This window comes from Balaenoptera musculus, chromosome 17 (genome assembly GCF_009873245.2).
Source record: "Balaenoptera musculus isolate JJ_BM4_2016_0621 chromosome 17, mBalMus1.pri.v3, whole genome shotgun sequence".
NCBI classification, from domain to species: domain Eukaryota; kingdom Metazoa; phylum Chordata; class Mammalia; order Artiodactyla; family Balaenopteridae; genus Balaenoptera; species Balaenoptera musculus.
This window is the reverse complement of record NC_045801.1, coordinates 69320869-69341867: the sequence shown is the minus strand read 5'-3', so window position 1 is coordinate 69341867 and position 20999 is coordinate 69320869. Positions and strand designations below refer to the sequence as shown.

Sequence of the window (20999 nt, the reverse complement as noted above, 5' to 3'; positions counted from 1 at the left end):
GATATTGCTGTGCAATTTATGTCAAAGGGTGTTCTGCCTACGTTTTCCTCTAAGAGTTTTATAGTGTCTGGCCTTACATTTAGGCCTTTAATCGATTTTGAGTTTATTTTTGTGTATGGTGTTAAAGAATGTTCTAATTTCATTTTTTTACATGTAACTATCCGGTTTTCCCAGTACCATTTATTGAAGAGACTTTTCTCCATTGTATAGTCTTGCCTCCTTTGTCATAGATTAATTGGCCATAGGTGGAATTGAGTTTTGCTGTGTTTTTAAAATTATGAGTTCAAGTTCCTTAATAGAGTTATGTGACTATCTTACGAATTTCATATTGGAAGAGATGTAGTAGTTTGTATTTTTCAATTAATTGGTCCATTTCATCTAACTGGTTAGGTTTATGTGTATAGAATTGTTTGTAGTATTTCCTTATTATCCTTTTGATAGCTACGTGGTCTATAGTAATATATCCCCTGTTTCATTCCCGACATTAGTAATTTATGCCTTCTCTTTTTTAAATATTTGTCAATTTTATTAATCTTTTCAAAGAACAAGCTTTCTCTTTCATTTCTTTCTCTTTTTTTCTTTTGTTGGTTTTCAATTTTATTGATTTCTGCTACTATCTATTATTTTCTTCCTTCTGCTTGCTTTGAGTTTATTTTGCTCTTTTTCTAGGTTCTTTGGGTGAGAGTTGATATTATTATTATTATTTTTTTTTTAGCAGTCATCAGTTTTATACACATCAGTGTATACATGTCAATCCCAATCGCCCAATTCAGCACACCACCATCCCCACCCCACCGCGGTTTTCCCCCCTTGGTGTCCATACGTTTGTTCTCTACATCTGTGTCTCAACTTCTGCCCTGCAAACCGGTTCATCTGTACCATTTTTCTAGGTTCCACATACATGCGTTAATATACAATATTTGTTTTTCTCTTTCTGACTTACTTCACTCTGTATGACAGTCTCTAGATCCATCCACGTCTCAACAAATGACTCAATTTTGTTCCTTTTTATGGCTGAGTAATATTCCATTGTATATATGTACCATGTCTTCTTTATCCATTTGTCTGTCGATGGGCATTTAGGTTGCTTCCATGACCTGGCTATTGTAAATAGTGCTGCAGTGAACATTGGGGTGCATGTGTCTTTTTGAATTACGGTTTTCTCTGGGTATATGCCCAGTAGTGGGATTGCTGGATCATATGGTAATTCTATTTTTAGTTTTTTAAGGAAGCTCCATATTGTTCTCCATAGTGGCTGTATCAATTTACATTCCCACCAACAGTGCAAGAGTGTTCCCTTTTCTCCACACCCTCTCCAGCATTTGTTGTTTGTAGATTTTCTGATGATGCCCATTCTAACTGGTGTGAGGTGATACCTCATTGTAGTTTTGATTTGCATTTCTCTAATAATTAGTGATGTTGAGCATCTTTTCATGTGCTTCTTGGCCATCTGTATGTATTCTATGGAGAAATGTCTATTTAGGTCTTCTGCCTATTTTTGGATTGGGTTGTTTGTTTCTTTAATATTGAGCTGAATGAGCTGTTTATATATTTTGGAGATTAATCCTTTGTCCGTTGATTCATTTGCGAATATTTTCTCCCATTCTGAGGGTGGTCTTTTCGTCTTGTTTATGGTTTCCTTTGCTGTGCAAAAGCTTTGAAGTTTCATTAGGTCGCATTTGTTTATTTTTGTTTTTATTTCCATTTCTCTAGGAGGTGAATCAAAAAAGATCTTGCTGTGATTTATGTCAAAGAGTGTTCTCTCTATGTTTTCCTCTAAGAGTTTTATAGTGTCCAGTCTTACATTTAGGTCTCGAATCCATTTTGAGTTTATTTTTGTGTATGGTGTTAGGGAGTATTCTAATTTCATTCTTTTACATGTAGCTGTCCAGTTTTCCCAGCACCACTTATTGAAGAGACTGTCTTTTTGCCATTGTATATCTTTGCCTCCTTTGTCATAGATTAGTTGACCATAGGTGAGTGGGTTTATCTCTGGGCTTTCTATCTTGTTCCATTGATCTATGTTTCTGTTTTTGTGCCAGTACCATATTGTCTTGATTATTGTAGCTTTGTAGTATAGTCTGAAGTCAGGGAGTCTGATTCCTCCAGCTCCGTTTATTCCCCTCAAGACTGCTTTGGCTATTTGGGGTCTTTTGTGTCTCCATACAAATTTTAAGATGATTTGTTCTAGTTCCGTAAAAAATGCCATTGGTAATTTGATAGGGATTGCATTGAATCTGTAGATTGCTTTGGGTAGTATAGTCATTTTCACAATATTGATTCTTCCAATCCAAGAACATGGTATATCTCTTCATCTGTTGGTATCATCTTTAATCTCTTTCATCACTGTCTTACAGTTTTCTGCATACAGGTCTTTTGTCTCCCTAGGTAGGTTTATTCCTAGGTATTTTATTCTTTTTGGTGCAATGGTAAATGGGAGTGTTTCCATAATTTCTCTTTCAGATTTTTCATCATTAGTGTATAGGAATGCAAGAGATTTCTGTGCATTAATTTTGTATCCTGCTACTTTACCAAATTCATTGATTAGCTCTAGTAGTTTTCTGGTGGCATTTTTAGGATTCTTTTTTTTTTTTTTTTTTTTTATTTTTAATTTTTTTTAGGATTCTTTATGTATAGTATCATGTTATCTGCAAACAGTGACAGTTTTACTTCTTCTTTTCCAATTTATATTCCTTTTATTTCTTTTTCTTCTCTGATTGCCATGGCTAGGACTTCCAAAACTATGTTGAATAATAGTGGTGAGAGTGGACATCCTTGTCTTGTTCCTGATCTTAGAGGAAATGCTTTCAGTTTTTCACCATTGAGAATGATGTTTGCTGTGGGTTTGTCGTATATGGCCTTTATTATGTTGAGGTAGGTTCCCTCTATGCCCACTTTCTGGAGAGTTTTTATCATAAATGGGTGTTGAATTTTGCCAAAAGCTTTTTCTGCATCTATTGAGATGATCATATGGTTTTTATTCTTCAATTTGTTAATATGGTGTATCACATTGATCCGCGTATATTGAAGAATCCTTGTTCCCTGGGATAAATCTCACTTGATCGTGGTGTATGATCCTTTTAATGTGTTGTTGGATTCTGTTTGATAGTATTTTGTTGAGGATTTTTGCATCTATATTCATCAGTGATATTGGTCTGTAATTTTCTTTTTTTGTAGTATCTTTGTCTGGTTTTGGTATCAGGGTGATGGTGGCCTCATAGAATGAGTTTGGGAGTGTTCCTTCCTCTGCAATTTTTTGGAAGAGTTTGAGAAGGATGAGTGTTAGCCCTTCTCTAAATCTTTGATAGAATTCACCTGTGAAGCCATCTGGTCCTGGACTTTTGTTTGTTGGAAAACTTTTAATCACAGTTTCAATTTCATTACTTGTGATTGGTCTGTTCATATTTTCTGTTTCTTCCTGGTTCAGTCTTGGAAGGTTATACCTTTCTAAGAATTAATCCACTTCTTCCAGGTTGTCCATTTTATTGGCATAGAGTTGCTTGTAGTAGTCTCTTAGGATGCTTTGTATTTCTGCAGTGTCTGTTGTAACTTCTCCTTTTTCATTTCTAATTTTATTGATTTGAGTCCTCTTCCTCATTTTCTTGATGAGTCTGGCTAATGGCTTATCAATTTTGTTTATCTTCTCAAAGAACCAGCTTTTAGTTTTACTGATCTTTGCTAATGTTTTCATTGTTTCTATTTCATTTATTTCTGCTCTGATCTTTATGATTTCTTTCCTTCTGCTAACTTTGGGTTTTGTTTGTTCTTCTTTCTCTAACTGCTTTAGGTGTAAGGTTAGATTGTTTATTTGAGATTTTTCTTGTTTCTTGAGGTAGGCTTGTATAGCTATAAACTTCCCTCTTAGCAGTGCTTTTGCTGCATCCCATAGGTTTTGGATCATCGTGTTTTCATTGTCATTTGTCTCTAGGTATTTTTTTATTTCCTCTTTGATTTCTTCAGTGATCTCTTGGTTATTTAGTAACGTATTGTTTAGCCTCAATGTGTTTGTGCTTTTCACGTTTTTTTCCCTGTAATTGATTTCTAATCTCATAGCGTTGTGGTCAGAAAAGATGCTTGATATGATTTCAATTTTCTTAAATTTACTGAGGCTTGATCTGTGACCCAAGATGTGATCTATCCTGGAGAATATTCCGTGCGCACTTGAGAAGAAAGTGTAATCTGCTGTTTTTGGAAGGAATGTCCTATAAATATCAATTAAATCTATCTGGTCTATTGTGTCATTTAAAGGTTGTGTTTCCTTATTAATTTTCTGTTTAGATGATCTGTCCATTGGTGTAAGTGAGGTGTTAAAGTCCCCCACTATTATTGTGCTGCTGTCAATTTCCTCTTTTATAGCTGTAAGCAATTGCCTTATGTATTGAGGTGTTCCTATGTTGGGTGCATATATGTTTATAATTGTTATATCTTCTTCTTGGATCGATCCCTTAATCATTATGTAGTGTCGTTCCTTGTCTCTTGTAACATTCTTTATTTTAAAGTTTATTTTATCTGATATGAGTATTGCTGTTCCAGCTTTCTTCTGATTTCCATTTGCATGGAATATCTTTTTCCATCCCCTCACTTTCAGTCTGTATGTGTCCCTAGGTCTGAAGTGGGTCTCTTGTAGACAGCATATATATGGATCTTGTTTTTGTATCCATTCAGCAAGCCTGTGTCTTTTGCTTGAGCATTTAATCCATTCACGTTTAAGGTAATTATCAATATGTATGTTCCTGTGACCATTTTCTTAATTGTTTTGGGTTTGTTTTTGTACGTCCTTTTCTTCTCTTGTGTTTCCCACTTAGAGAAATTCCTTTAGCATTTGTTGTAGAGCTGGTTTGGTGGTGCTGAATTCTCTTAGCTTTTGCTTGTCTGTAAAGCTTTTGATTTCTCCATCAAATCTAAATGAGATCCTTGCCGGGTAGAGTAATCTTGGTTGTAGGTTCTTCCCTTTCATCACTTTAAGTATATCATGCCACTCCCTTCTGGCTTGTAGAGTTTCTGCTGAGAAATCAGCTGTTAACCTTATGGGGGTTCCCTTGTATGTTATTTGTCGTTTTTCCCTTGCTGCTTTCAATAATTTTTCTTTGTCTTTAATTTTTGCCAATTTGATTACTATGTGTCTCAGCATGTTTCCCCTTGGGTTTATCCTGTATGGGACTCTGTGCTTCCTGGACTTGGGTGGCTATTTCCTTTCCCATGTTAGGGAAGTTTTCGACTATAATCTCTTCAAATATTTTCTCGGGTCCTTTCTCTCTCCCTTCTCCTTCTGGGACCCCTATAATGCGAATGATGTTGCATTTAATGTTGTCCCAGAGGTCTCATAGGCTGTCTTCATTTCTTCTCATTCTTTTTTCTTTATTCTGTTCTGCAGCAGTGAATTCCACCATTCTGTCTTCCAGGTCACTTATCCATTCTTCTGCCTCATTTATTCTGCTATTAACTCCTTCTAGTGTATTTTTCTTTTCAGTTATTGTATTGTTCATCTCTGTTTGTTTGTTCTTTAATTCTTCTAGGTCTTTGTTAAACATTTCTTGCATCTTCTCGATCTTTGCCTCCGTTCTTTTTCTGAGGTCATGGATCATCTTCACTATCATTATTCTGAATTCTTTTTCTGGAGGTTGCCTATCTCCATTTCATTTAGTTGTTTTTCTGGGGTTTTATCTTGTTTCTTCATCTGGTACAAAGTCCTCTGCCTTTTCATTTTGTCTATCTTTCTGTGAATGTGGTTTTTGTTGCACAGGCTGCAGGATTGTAGTTCTTCTTGCTTCTGCTGTCTGCCCTCTGGTGGATGAGGCTATCTAAGAGGCTTGTGCAAGTTTCCTGATGGGAGGGACTGGTGGTGGGTAGAGCTGGCTGTTGCCCTGGGCAGAGCTCAGTAAAACTTTAATCCGCTTGTCTGCTGATGGGTGAGGCTGGGTTCCCTCCCTGTTGGTTGTTTGGCCTGAGACGATCCAACACTGGAGCCTACCTGAGCTCTTTGTTGGGGCTAATGGCGGACTCTGGGAGGGTTCACACCAAGGAGTACTTCCCAGAAGTTCTGCTGCCAGAGTCCTTGTCCCCACGGTGAGCCACAGCCACCCCTGCCTCTGCAGGAGACCCTCCAACACTAGCAGGTAGGTCTGGTTCAGTCTCCTGTGGGGTCACTGCTCCTTCCCCTGGGTCCCGATGCACACACTACTTTGTGTGTGCTCTCTGAGTGGAGTCTCTGTTTCCTCCAGTCCTGTCGAAGTCCTGTAATCAAATCCTGCTAGCCTTAAAAGTCTGATTCTCTCTGCTTCTCGAAGTCCTGTAATCAAATCCTGCTAGCCTTAAAAGTCTGATTCCTCCTCCTGTTGCTGGACCCTCAGGTTGGGAAGCCTGACATGGGTATCAGAACCTTCACTCCAGTGGGTGGACATCTGTGGTATAAGTGTTCACCAGTTTGTGAGTCAGCCACCCAGCAGTTTCGGGATTTGATTTTATTGTGATTGCGCCCCTCCTACCGTCTCATTGTGGTTTCTCCTTTGTCTTTGGATGTGGGGTATATTTTCTGGTGAGTTCCAGTGTCTTCCTGTCGATGATTGTTCAGCAGTTAGTTGTGATTCCGGTGCTCTTGCAAGAGGGAGTGAGAGCACATCCTTCTACTCCACCATCCTGAACCAAATCCTCTTTTTCTAATATAAGCATTTAGTGCTGTAAACTTCCTTCTCAACACTGCTTTTAGCTGCGTCCCACAAGTTTTGATATATTGTTATTTTAATTCAGTTCATTGTATTTTTAAATTTCCCTTGAGACAACTTCTTTTAACTGTTGAAGTTGGAAGTTTGTTGTTTGGTTTCCAAATGTTTGGAAATTTTGCTATTATTTTTCGGTTATTGAGTTCTAGTTTGATTCTTTTGTGGTCAGAGGACATAAACTGTATACAGTTGATCCTTGAATAACACAGGTTTGGACTATGTGTTCCCACTTATATGCAGATTTTTTTCTGTAGTAAGTACTATAGTCCTACACAATCTGAGGTTGGTTGAATCTGCAGATGCAGAACTGTGGATACTGAGGAACTGCAGATATGGAGGGAGGACTATAATTTATATGCAGATTTTGGACTGCAGGGAGGGTTGGAGCCCCTAACCCCTGTGTTGTTGAAGGGTGTATTTCCATTCTTTTAAAAATTTGTTGAGGTTTTTTTAAATGGCCCAAGGATATGGGCCATTTTGGTTTATGTTCTATGGGTACTAGAAAAGAATGTGTACTCTTGTTGTTGTTAGTGGAATGTCCTATAAATGTTAAATAGAACTTGTTGTTTGATGGTGTTGCTAAATTCTTCTGTATCATTCTTGATTTTCTGTTTGTTTTAACAATTGTTGAAAAGGGGGTGTTGAAGTCTCCAGCTGTATTTGTGGATTTGTGTATTTCTCCTTTCTTTTCTATCAGCTTTTGCTTTTCATATTTTGGAGATCTATTGTTTGGTGCATACATATTTAGGATTGCTGTGTCTTTTATCTTTTTACTGTAATATAATGTCCCTTTCTGTCCCTGATAATTTTGTTTGCTCTTAAGTCTACTTTATTTAATATTAATATAGTCAGAAGTGTTTTTTTTTTTTTTGGTTAATGTTTGCATAATATATCTTTTTCTGTTCTTTTACTTTCATCCTGCTGTTAGTATTTGCCTTATATTTTGAGATGCTTTTATGTTGGGTGCATATATATTTACAATTGTTATATCTTCTTGGATTGATCCCTTGATTATTATGTAGTGTCCTTCTTTGTCTCTTGTGACAGACTTTATGTTAAAGTCTATTTTGTCTAATAAGAGTATTTCTACTCCAGCTTTCTTTTGATTTCCATTTGTGTGGAATATCTTTTTCTATCCCCTCACTTTTAGTCCATATGTGTCCCTAGGTCTGAAGTGGGTCTCTTGTAGACAGTATATTATATGGGTCTTGTTTTTGTATCCATTCAGCCAGTCTGTGTCTTTTGGTTGGAGCATTTAATACATTTACATTTAAGGTAATTACTTATACATATGTTCTTATTGTCATTTTGTTAATTGTTTTGGATTTGCTTTTGTAGTTCTTTTTTCTTCACTTCTTTTTTTTTTGTTCTCTTGTGATTTGATGACTATCTTCAGTGTTATGTTTGGATTCCTCTTTCTTTTTTGTGTGTATATCTATTGTAGATTTTTGGTTTGTGGTTACTATGAGGGTTTGGTATAGCAAAACCTCATAGTATGTGTATACAAGATTGTTTTAAGTTCCTGCTCTCTCATTTCAAATGCATTACCAATATCCTGCATTTGTACTCTCCTCAAGATTACTAGCTTTGATATCATATTTGTGTGTGGATGATTTCCTACCTTTATTGTATTTTTACCTTCACTGGTGAGCTTTCCCATTAGTAATTTTCTTGTTTGTACTTGTGGCTTTTTCTTTTCCACCTAGGGAAGTTCCTTTAGCATTTGTTGTAAAACTGGTTTGGTGGTGGTGAATTCTGTTAGCTTTTGCTTGTCTGTAAAGCTTTTGATTTCTCTGTTGAATCTGAACGAGAGCCTTGCTGGGTGGAGTATCCTTGGTTGTAGGTTTTTCCCTTACATCACTTTAAATATATTGTGCCACTTCCTTATGGCCTGCAGTGTTTCTGCTGAAAAATCAGCTGATAACCTTATGGGGATTCCCTTGTATGTTATTTGTTGGTTTTCCCTTGTTGCTTTTAATATTAATATTTTCTCTGTGTCTTTAATATTTGTCAGTTTGATTAATATGTGTCTCGGTGTGTTCCTCCTTGGGTTTATCCTGTATGGGACTCTCTGTGCTTCCTGGACTTGGGTGATTGTTTCCTGTTCCATGTTAGGGAAGTTTTCAGTTTTATCTCTTCAGATATTTTCTTAGGCCCTTTCTCTCTCCTTCTGGGACCTCTATAATGTGAATGTTGGTGTGTTTAGTGTTGTCCCAGAGGTCTCTTAAACTGTCCTCATTTCTTTTCATTCTTTTTTCTTTATTCTGCTTTGCAGCAGTGATTTCCACCATTCTGTCTTCCAGCCCACTTATCTGTTCTTCTGCCTCATTTATTCTGCTATTGATAACTTCTAGTGTATTTTTCATTTCAGTTATTGTTCAATTGCTTGTTTGTTCTTTACATCTTCTAGCTCTTTGTTAAGCATTTCTTGTATCTTCTGAGTCCATGCCTTCATTCTTTTTCCGAGATCTTGAATCATCTTTACTACCATTACTCTGAATTCTTTTTCAGGTAGATTGCCTATCTGCACTTAACTTAGTTGTTCTTCTGGGGTTTTATCTTGTTCCTTTGTCTGGAACATATTCCTCTGCTGTCTCATTTTGTCAAACTTTCTGTGTTTGCAGTCTCCGTTCTGCAGGCTGCAGGGTTGTAGTTCCTTTTGCTTCTGGTGCCTGCCCCCTGGTGGGTGAGGCTGGTCTAGAGGCTTGTGCAGGCTTCCTGGTTGGAGGGACTGGTGCCTGCCCACTGGTGGGTTTGTCCCTCTCGTGGGTAGGGCCGTGTCAAGGGGTGTGTTTAGATGTGGCTGTGGGCTCAGAAAGACTTAGGCAGCCTGTCTGCTGATGCGTGTGGTGTGTTTTCACCCTGTTGGTTGTTTGGTCTGAGGTGTCCCAGCACTGAAGCCTACAGGCTGTTGGATGGCCCAAGACTTGGTGTCAAAATGGCAGCCTCCAGGAGAGCTCATGCTAATGAGTACTCTCCGGTACCTCTGTCACCAGTGTCCTTGTCTCCACGGTGAGCCACAGCCCTCCTTACCTCCCCAGGAGACCCTCTAAGACCAGCAGGTAGGTCTGGCCTAGGCTCCTCTGAAGTCACTGCTTTTTCCTTGGGTTTTGGTGCACACAAGACCTTGTGTGTGCCCTCCAAGAGTAGGCTTTCTCTTTCCTCGAGTTCTGTGGAGTTCCTGCGATCAAGCCCTGCTGGGCTTCAAAGCGAAATCCTCTGGGGGCTCCTCCCAATGCCAGACCCCCAGACTAGGGAGCCTGACGTGGGGCTCAGAACTCTCACTCCTATGGGAGAACCTCTGCGATATAATTACTTTCCAGTTTGTGCGTTGCCCACCCGGTGGGTATGGGATTTGATTGTATCATGAATGCGCCCCTCTTACCGTTTCGCTGTGGCCTGTTCTTTGTCTTTGGATGTTGAATATCCTTTTTGGTAGGTTTCATGCTCTTTTGTCAATGGTTGTTCAGCAGTTAGTTGTGATTTTGGTGTTTTCGTGAGAGGAGGTGTGTTCAAGTCCTTCTACTCTGCCGTCTTGTCTCCTCGCCTGTCTGGGGCCCACAGCATGGTCGCAGTTGCTGTCCCGCTGCAATGTGGCCTCGTTGTTTGGCCACAGACTGGCCTGCCTTCGGCGCCCATCAGGCTGGAACTAAGCCCTGCCATTATTTTTTTAAAGTACTTTTTCAGCCTTGCCGTTTTACTCCTCTCCTTCTGGGACCCTGATGACACAATTATTAGATCTTCTGTTGTAGCCACACAGGTCACTGAGACTCTGCTCATGTTTTTTCCTAGTTGGTTCATTTTTTGTTTTCCAGATTGGATAATTTCTATTGTTCTGTCTCTAAGTTCACTGATTCTTCCCTCTGTCTTCTCCATTCTGCTTTTGTTCCTATCCGTTGTGTTTTTTATTTCAGTTATTTTACTTTTTTTTAAAATAAATTTATTTATTTATTATTATTATTTTTGGCTGCGTTGGGTCTTCGCTGCTGCACGCGGGCTCTCTCCACTTGCTGTGAGCGGTGGCTTGTCCTGTTGCGGAGCACGGGCTCTAGGTACGCGGGCTTCAGTAGTCGTGGCTTGCGGGCTCAGCAGTTGTGGCACACGGGCTCAGTTGCTCCGTGGCATGTGGGATCCTCCCAGACCAGGGCCCGAACCCGTGTCCCCTGCATTGGCAGGTGGACTTTTAACCACTGCGTTACCAGGGAAGTCCGTTATTTTACTTTTTGGTTCTAAAAGTTTTATTTGGTTCCCCACCCCCCCTTTTTTTTTTTGCTGAGACTATTATTTTCATTTGTTTCAAGGGTGCTGCTAAATGCTCATTGAAGCCTTTTTATTATAGCTGCTTTAAAATCTGTCAGATAATTCTAACATCTCTTGTCATCTCAGAGTTGGTGTCTATTGATTGTCTTTTTTCATTCAGTTTGTGTTCTTTTTGGGTCTTGGCATGAAGAGTGATTTTATTGAAATCTAGATATTTTGAGTATCTGAGACTTTGGATCTTATTTCAGCTTTTTCTTTTAGCTGGCTTTCACTAATAGCAAGGGAGGAGTGGGTGCCATCTTGTTACTATGAGGTGGGAGCAGAAGTCCAGGTTTCCCACTCGGCCTCCGTTCACCCCCAGGGCAGTGCTCCGTATTACTGCTGGGTGGCGGTGGGTGCCCCAGCTCCCCACGAGGCCTCCTGGGGCACCATCCTAGCAGATAGGGGAGGCTGCCTCATTGATGCTGGACGGGGTGTAATTCTGCCCCCACCCTCCACCCCAGATTGTCTCCACTGTCTTACAGGGAGGTGGGTAAGTCCTTGCTTCCTCTGACACCATCTTGTAGGGTTTGAGGCATCTCATTACAGCCTAGAAAGGAGGGAAGTTAGCCTTCGTTGCATGGTGGAGGTGGGGCCGCAGCATTTTCTGTGATGTTGGCTGGAGTAGAGCAGTTATTTTATATAAGTTATTGATTGTGGGAGGCTGCCCCTTTCTTGGTCCTTTGGCTAAGAGAGCAGGCTTTTTTTTTTTTTTTAAAGATTTATTTATTGATTCATTCATTGATTGATTGCTATGTTAGGTCTTCGTTTCTGTGCGAGGGCTTTCTCTAGTTGCGGCAAGCGGGGGCCACTCTTCATCGCGGTGCGCGGGCCTCTCATTATCGCGGCCTCTCTTGTTGCGGAGCACAGGCTCCAGACGCGCAGGCTCGGTAATTGTGGTTCATGGGCCCAGTTGCTCCGCGGCATGTGGGATCTTCCCAGACCAGGGCTCGAACCCGTGTCCCCTGCATTAGCAGGCAGATTCTCAACCACTGCGCCACCAGGGAAGCCCCCGAGAGCAGGCTTTTGTTGAGACTTTTTCCCCTGCATCCATTGGCATTTCTGGGTTACCTGTTACTCTAGCGCCCAGTCTGGGATATATGAGGTAAAAGGAAACTCAAGGAACTCACTCCTATGCTGGGTTTTTTTTTTTTTTTTTTTTTCTTTTGGATCCCAAGGTCCAACTCAGTCTGCCTTCTCTCTGCCTGAAAGTCTTCTCTCTTTTTTTTTTTTTTGCACTTTTATTTTTCTTGTTTTTTTTTTAACTTCATTTTTCTGCTGCATTGTCTTTTTAAATAATTAATTAATTAATTATTGGCTGCGTTGGGTCTTCATTGCTGTGCGTGGGCTTTCTCTCATTGCAGCAAGCAGGGGCTACTCTTTGTTGCAGTGCGCAGGCTTCTCACTGCAGTGGCTTCTCTTGTTGTGGAGCATGGGCTCTAGGCATGCAGACTCAGTAGTTGTGGCGCATGGGCTTAGTTGCTCTGTGGCGTGTGGGATCTTCCCAGACCAGGGCACGAACCCATGTCCCCTGCATTGGCAGGTGGATTCTTAACCACTGCACCAGCAGGGAAGCCCCTGCATTGGGTCTTTGTTGCTACATGCAGGCTTTCTCTAGTTGTGGCAAGTGGCGGCTACTCTTCGTTGCGGTGCATGGGCTGCTCATTGTGATGGCTTCTCTTGTTGCGGAGCACGGGCTCTAGGTGTGCGAGCTTCAGCAGTTGTAGCACGTGGGCCCTACAGCATGCAGGCTTCAGTAGTTGTGGCATGTGGGCTCAGTAGTTGTGGCTCGTGGGCTCTAGAGCGCAGGCTCAGTTGTGGCGCACGGGCTCAGTAGTTGTGCACGGACTCAGTAGTTGTGGCGCGTGGGCTTAGTTGCTCCGCGGCATGTGGGATCTTCCCACACCAGGGATCGAACCCGTGTCCCCTGCATTGGCAGGCAGATTCTTAACCACTGCACCACCAGGGAAGTCCGAAAGTCTTCTTACATTTGTTTTATATATGATGTCTAGAGATTATAGTTGTAGTTAGGAGGAAGAATAGTGAAAAGTTTATCTGCTCCATCTTCCTAGAAAAGTCTCTAAAGGGTTTTTAATACAAATGTCATCTTTGTACTTGATATGACATTATGGGGTAGCTATTATGGGGATTGTGATTATAGAGTAATTGAGTTGACATAATGGATTTGGATAATGGATTTTGTCTATGATGTTGAAAGTAATTGGCTAAAGGATCTTTGAAAAGGTGCCTGGAAGCATTCTAGGTAAAGATAATCTGAACCTGAACAAAGTGAGAAGGAAACAGAGGATACCCAGCTGGATATGCGCAATGCTCTGGAGGAGGAAGTTGACAGACGGGTGGGAAGTGGCCCCAGAGTTCCAAGGTTAATGACATGGCCCATGTGACTAGAGAGATTGGGCAGACTTTTTGTTTTGCTGTGTGGTGCTATATCACCTTTTGCATCAGTTGTGATTAACTGTAGATGTGTATAATAAATCTAGATGGCTGGGAAAGGTACTCTCTGTTATGTTCCTGTGGCTGATATCCTGATAATCAGGCTGACACATCTAAGTCTCACCATCTTCCTAAGGACAGGAGCTTTGAGGAAGCTCTATTTGATCAGTTTCACATACCAGATAAAGTGTGTTTTGTACAGATTGATGAGATAGCAGATTTAGCATATCATGTATTTTAATCAATAGGACAAAATAGAAGGATAAAAGTTGGTGTAATTTTACTTTGTCTTGACAATTATTTAATACTAGTACTCTTACGAGGCAGTCTGAGTCTTTTTTCACCTGTCATTTTGATATTAACTGCATTTCCATGGCAATTTTTTATAGCTTAAACTTGTAACTTAACTCATAACTGTAACTTAAATCTTAAAAACATAATATGAAGTAGAGTACTTTCAAGATTTATATATTGCCATTTGAGTGTTTCCCTGCCTGTCACATTTATATTTATATGAAAGCCAAAGCTATTCAATGTATTTGTTTCTTATTTCTCCCTTGAAACTTGTTGAGGGCATTTCTGTAATTGTTGGTTACGATGTTACGGTATTCTCTCTCTGGGAAAGTGGCATACACATGAGTTCTTAATTGGTCATTGTACAGTTGATTTTTTTTTTTTTCAAATACACTGAACTTCAGTTTTTTCATCTCTAAATTGGAAGTACCAATACCTACTTCGAGAGGAGAATTTTGAAAGATAACATGAGAAAACTAATAGCACAGTGGCATGCACAAGTAAGTCCTCATTTTTTTTCTGTTCTGTACACGTTTTCATTTCCCTTTGAATTAACAGAATGGCTTCAGAATTGGAAAGAAATCTTCATTTTTATAAGAAGCATTGAGATCCTTTGAAAGAATCAATATAACTGATAGTCTTGTCTCAGATAATTAACTTGTTCTCTTTCATAATAGTAGGCTATGGAGAATGTGTAGTCTTTGGACATAGACACAGCATACATAACATTTGCACTATGTGTGATGAAATTAAAGACTATAATCTCTGTGGCTTCTAGCAGACATCATAGGCATTGCCATCAAGTTTTGTGTTTTTTTAAAAAATAAATTTATTTATTTTATTTATTTTTGGCTGTGTTGGGTCTTTGTTGCTGCACTCGGGCTTTCTCTAGTTGCGTCAAGCGGGGGCTGCTCTTCGTTCTGGTGTGCAGGCTTCTCACTGCAGTGGCTTCTCTTGTTGTGGAGCATGGGCTCTAGGCCCACGTGTTTCAGTAGTTGTGGCTCACGGTCTCTAGAGTGCATGCTCAATAGTTGTGGTGCACGGGCTTAGTTGCTCCATGGCATGTGGGATCTTCCCAGACCAGGGCTCGAACCCGTGTCCCATGCATTGGCAGGCGGATTCTTAACCACTGTGCCACCAGGGAAGCCCCTGTCATCAAGTTTTTGATTGCTTTTGGAGTAGAACATTTTAAAAAATTATTTATTTTTTTAATTGATGTATAGTTGATTTACAATGTGTTAATTTCTGCTATATAGCGAAGTGATTCAGTTACACATATACATATTCTTTTTTACATTCTTTTCCATTATGGTTTGTCCCAGGATATTGAATATAGTTCCCTGTGCTATACCATAGGACCTTGTTGTTTATCCATTCTATATATACCAGTTTGTATCTGCTAACCCCAAATTCCCACTCCATCCCTTCCTCACCCCATCTCCCCCTTGGCAACCACACATCTGTTCTCTTGTGAGTCTGTTTCTGTTTCATAGATAGTTCATTTGTGTCATATTTTAGATTCCATGTATAAGTGATATGGTATTTGTCTATCTCTTTCTGACATACTTCACTTAGTGTGATAACCTCTAGGTCCACCCATTTTGCCGCAAATGGCATTATTTCATTCTTTTTTTATGGCTGAGTAGTATTCCATTGTATATATATACCACATCTTTTTTATCCATTCATCTGTTGATGGGCATTTAGGCTGTTTCCATGTCTTGACTATTGTGAATAGTGCTGCTATGAACATAGGGGTGCATGTATCTTTTTGAATTAGAGTTTTCTCTGGATATATGCCCAGGAGTGGCATTGCTGGATCATGTGTCAGCTCTATTTTTAGTTTTTTTTTTTAATTTTTTTTATTTTTAGTTTTTTAAGGAACTTCCATACTGTTTTACATAGTGGCTGCACCAGTTTACATTCCCACCAACAGTGTAGGAGGGTCCCCTTTTCTTCACACCCTCTCCAGCATTTATTTATGTACGTATGTATGTATGTATTTATTTATTTTTGACTGTGTTGGGTGTTAGTTGCAGCACGCGGGCTTCTCTCTAGTTGTGGTGTGTGGGCTCCAGGGAGCATGGGCTCTGTAGTTTGCGGCACACAGGCTGTCTCATTGAGGTGCACAAGCTCAGTAGTTGTGGCGCGTGGGCTTAGTTGCCCTGCAGCATGTGGGATCTTAGTTCCCCAACCAGGGATCAAACCCGCGTCCCCTGCATTGGAATGTGGATTCTTTACCACTGGACCACCACGGAGGTCCCTCCAGCATTTGTTATTTGTAGACTTTTTAATGATGGCCATTCTGACTGGTGTGAGGTGGTATCTCATTGTAGTTTTGATTTGCATTTCTTTAATAATAAGGGATGTTGAACATCTTTCCATGTGCCTGTTGACCATCTGTATGTCTTCTTTGGAGAAATGTCTATTTAGGTCTTCTGCCCATTTTTCATTTGGGTTGTGTTTTTGTTGTTGAGTTTTATGAGCTGTTTGTATATTTTGGAAATTAAACCCTTGTCGGTCCCATCATTTGCACATATTTTCTCCCTGGAGTAGAACATTATTTAAGGAATATTGAAATGTTTCAAGTTTAACTCCACTTTGTTCATTCTTTATTAATATGTTAATTTCTGTTTGTATCTAATTCTTAATTCTGAGTGCCCATGTACATCTCAAACTGAGTATGTATTAAATAAAAATTTACAGGTTCATAGGACTTGAAAGTATTTGAGGTAGCCCTTTTTCTTATACCAGAATGTTTGTAATCTAATGACTTAAGATGAACGTATTTACAAAAATCTGATATAAGAATAGTGAATAGAGTGAGACTGAAGCCTTTGACTAAAGATATCAAGTGTTAAATGGAATGTGCTGTTTTTTAAGGAGTGTCGGGGAAGAACCCCAACCTCATAGAGGATGACAGTGAGTAACAAGACTCCAAAGGAAATGACTCAGCAAGCAGGCTGGCTGGCCACAGCGCCATAGGTGCAAGTGCAGACCAGGAGACACAAAGGATCAGGGCAGGACGGTTTCCTACTCACAGCATGCAAACAGCAGGTGTTACTCATTCCCAGTTTAATCTTAAGTATTTGACACTAGACATAAACTAGTAATGTACATCAATACAGTACTGCATTCAAGGAAGAAATGTCATTGCCACTAAATATCACTTATAGCAAGATCCAGCTTTTAAAATACAAAACAAGAGACTTGTGTTGAACAGAATCTAGAATAGGCGATGAATCCCACTAGTCATCTGGGTCTGCAGCCTCATGACGGTCCTGACTATTCCCCACTATGGTCCTTTCATGGATTACTTCCCTCAGAATAAGTTCCCTAGTCCAGTTGTCTTTATCCAGCTATTTGCTCACTTTGAAAAATACTGTTAGCTTTCTACCCAACTTTGTGCTTTCAGGGAACTAAATTACCACTTTTCCCCCCTTCTCTGCACCCTATTGACAATAGCACGTATTTCTGTACCTTTCTAAGCTATTCTCTCAACTAAAACAGTGAGGGAGAGTCAATAAAAGTCATCCGGGGAATACCACCTTTCATAGGGCACTGGGCTCATTTAAAACAATCTCAGATTTTGAGTTTTCATTAACTGTGAGGTAAGGGGAAAGGACCCCAGAGGTACATTGTATTTAATTGAGGATTTTCTTTAAAATAGTCAGTGGAGCTTAAAAAGCCCTTCATGTCTGTGTATGTTGTACTTCAGAGTGGCCGCCCTTGATACTAACATTGAACAGGTAAGCGGGCCAGACACTTGGTGCGGATGCGCCTCTGAAGGGGGGCCTGCACCCTTGTGCCATGAGGCACTTCAGCGCCAAGTCGAACAAAAAGGGTGGAAATCTCGCCAGCACAAGGCAGTATGCAGACAGTATTTTTTTTTTAACATCTTTATTGGAGTATAATTGCTTTACAATGGTGTGTTAGTTTCTGCTTTATAACAAAGTGAATCAGCTATACATATACATATATCCCCATATCTCTTCCCTCTTGCATCTCCCTCCCTCCCACCCTCCCTATCCCACCCCTCTAGGTGGACACAAAGCACCGAGCTGATCTCCCTGTGCTATGCGGCTGCTTCCCACTAGCTATCTATTTTACATTTGGTAGTGTATATATGTCCATGCCATTCTCTCACTTCGTCCCAGCTTACCCTTCCCCCTCCTCAAGTCCATTCTCTAGTAGGTCTGCGTCAGACAGTATTTTTAAGAAACGATCATACTTTGGCTGTTTGTCTTCTGCTTTTGGGACATCCGTACTTGACGCCTCTTTTGTTCTTTTTGTTTTTATATTTGTTTTCTTAAAATTTCTCTGAATTATACACAAATTTAGTAGAAAAGAGCATTTCTTAGTTTGAATTACTTTTGCCTCTATATTCTAGCTCTTTAATAGCCTTGTATGCTGAAGGATGGCAAAACAGATTGGTTCTGAGAACGAGTTATTTGTAGACTGCCTTATAAAACAGATGTCTGTGGGAAAAGGGTGTGTGTGTGTTTATAGTTTTAAAGGAAGGGACATGTATGAGAATTTTCATAAAACCTAAGCTTTTCCATATATAAGAACATTACAGAGCAACTCTTTTTATTTTTTTGCCTTTGGTTCTCAAGCTTCTGTAAATGTCAAATCTTTCTGTGTCTTTGAGAATACATGATCATTTCAGGATTATTTTCCTTTTCCAGCTTCTAAAAATCCACATTTAAACTTCCACATTTCCTATAATTTGTTTGAACCCATAGCTGTCAACAGTGCTTCACACAGGGAAATGCAGAATCTATACCAAAGTTATAAAAATAGTGTAGACATATAAAATATAGACGATCTGACACTGCTACTTAAATTGTTTTGCTAAAGGTCCTAAACTTTTTTTCTCTTACCCTGGAACACTGGTTTTTAAGATTAATGAGTGCTTATCCCTTAATTCTCAGTAGATGCAAAATCAAAAGGATAGAATTCATCTGGAGGAGTTATGGGGAGAGGTGGAAGCTTAATTCTTGTTTTTCTTAAACAGTGTAGTTTGCTGTTAAGTATTCGTTAATTTCCTCTTACAATGTATTTTGGCTGGAAGATATCTTAAAGAAAGCAAGCTGTTCAAACATCAACTGATCAACTGATCTCTTAATTCAAACTGCCCTATTATCTTGTTCCATTTCTGGGTATCGAAGAGTAAATGTTCATGGGATTAGACGATTGGCTTACTTGAGTGATAACATTTTAAAACAAACGTAAAAGCATATAATACTTTTGGATCCTGTGATCTGGGAGGGTATACTCACTACTAAAGTGACTATGAGTTCTTGAAAAAAACAGTTATTATAACATCATTTTTTTGTCTAGTAGCACTAAAGATTCTGGCATTCAAAATTTATCTTTATTTGCTATTATAATATAGACTTTATGAAATCTTTGCACTCATACATAATACGAAAACAATCATCCTTGCTTACGTTCCCAACAAAGTATTCATTCTCTTAGGTAAGTTTAGATAAACAAAGCAAAATCCAACTTTCATGGAAAATGGGAGACGGCAGGGGGTAGAGATGAGTCTTTACCTCCAGGCTCTCGTGCTTCTCTCTGCTCAGCTCCACTTCCATCCAGTGGTCACCCTCCAGATGCCCCACCCCGGCTGCCTGTGGCGAGGGCATCTGTCCTCTGTCCTGAGAACTCTCTGCTTCTGATGCATCTCCTGCTCGAGACCCACAGTCTCCGTTCCTACTAGCAGTCTTCCTCCTTTCTCCACTGTTGTTTTGAACAAGTGTGATACTTTAATTGTACATTTATTTGAGATTTCTATATTTTACCCGGATCTTTTCTCAAGACTAGAATTCTGTCTCTGCCAATATTCTACCAACCAGTGGTTTCCTTAGTTCTTTCAAAAAGTAGTATTTTTAAAATAATATTTTAAAGCACTGTTTTAAAAGTAGTATTTTAATATGTTTTATTAAACAGTTGTCAAGAATATAGTTGAAGCATATTAAATATTTGACATTATACTGATTAAATAAAATTACTCTATGTAAATATCCTCCCCCCAAAAAACTTCATTCAGTAGATTGACTAATTTCTATCTTCTTGTAATTTAATGTGTTTATTGTATAGAGACGTTTAACGAAATTATTTGACTTACCCTATGAAAGGTAAGTAGAAATTAGAATTCAGTCTGTTATATTAACAAAAAGCCATAGTGATTTTAAAAAAAAATTTAATGTCTTATTAAAATTACTTTCTTTTTTGCAGGTTGATTAGAGCACAAGCATCTGAACTTATATAACATATAATCTTTCAAAGAACATATTAATGTATTTAATCAGAGCATTGGTATTGTTTCTTATAAAAGTTTTTACCTTTGTTTAATCGTCATGTACTTTTTTTAGACATTTCATCACCTGTTTCTTCCCAGTGTGGGCTAAGAAAGGAAATGGTAATTAAAGCTTTGCAAGCCAAATATCTTTCCCTACCCCACAGATATTCCAAATTAAATAAAGTGAATAAGGTTAGTACTATTAAAGTTGGTTGCTAGCTAGGTAGTAGGGTTAGGTAATAACGAGCACATTTATTCTCCAAATATTTTTGTTTAATAATTAATACTACAGGTAAAAAACAATTTGCAAGCATCCTCTGTGTATGATAGTTTAATTACCAGGGCATAATCAAAATTAGATATGAAGAAAAACAACTGAATTCAGTGCAAAATACCAAAAGCTAAAGGTCCAAGAATTCATTCATTCAAACACCAGGTAGAATGAATTATCATAGCTCTCAAGCAAAAATAAAATAGCAATATTCAGTTAAAGGAAAACTAAAATACAATATAATGTTGGTGAATGTTATAACAGTCAATCTAAGTTTGACTACATCAAACAGAAGCCCAAAATAATGGTGATGGAAGTTTATTTTTCTCAAGTCAAGAATATCCAGAGTGGGTAGTCTGAAGGTGACAGTGGCTCCACTGTGTCCTCAGGGACCAGCCAGGCTCTTTGCCATCCGTAGCTTTGGCTTTCCTGTCAAGGTTAGCTTCTGGCCTTCAGCGACTCTCAGGGCTCTCAGGAGCGGGAAAAGTGGGTAGGGCTAGAGATGAAAGGACTTTCTTTCTTGTGGAGTTGAGTCATTGCCCTCTAAGCGGCCTTCCGAGGTGGCTTACCATCTTGTTAGACACAGCTCGGTCACATGACCACATGAGACTGTGAGGGAAACTGGGATATGTTAATTAACTTGATTGTGGTGATT

At 39.3% G+C, this 20999-nt stretch overlaps 1 protein-coding gene across 4 annotated transcripts in view; it reads left to right on the top strand.

Annotated features, from left to right (window-relative positions):
• Positions 1 to 20999, top strand: part of MTFR1 (mitochondrial fission regulator 1) — a 67750-nt gene that overhangs the window by 33677 nt on the left and 13074 nt on the right. The window lies entirely within an intron of this gene.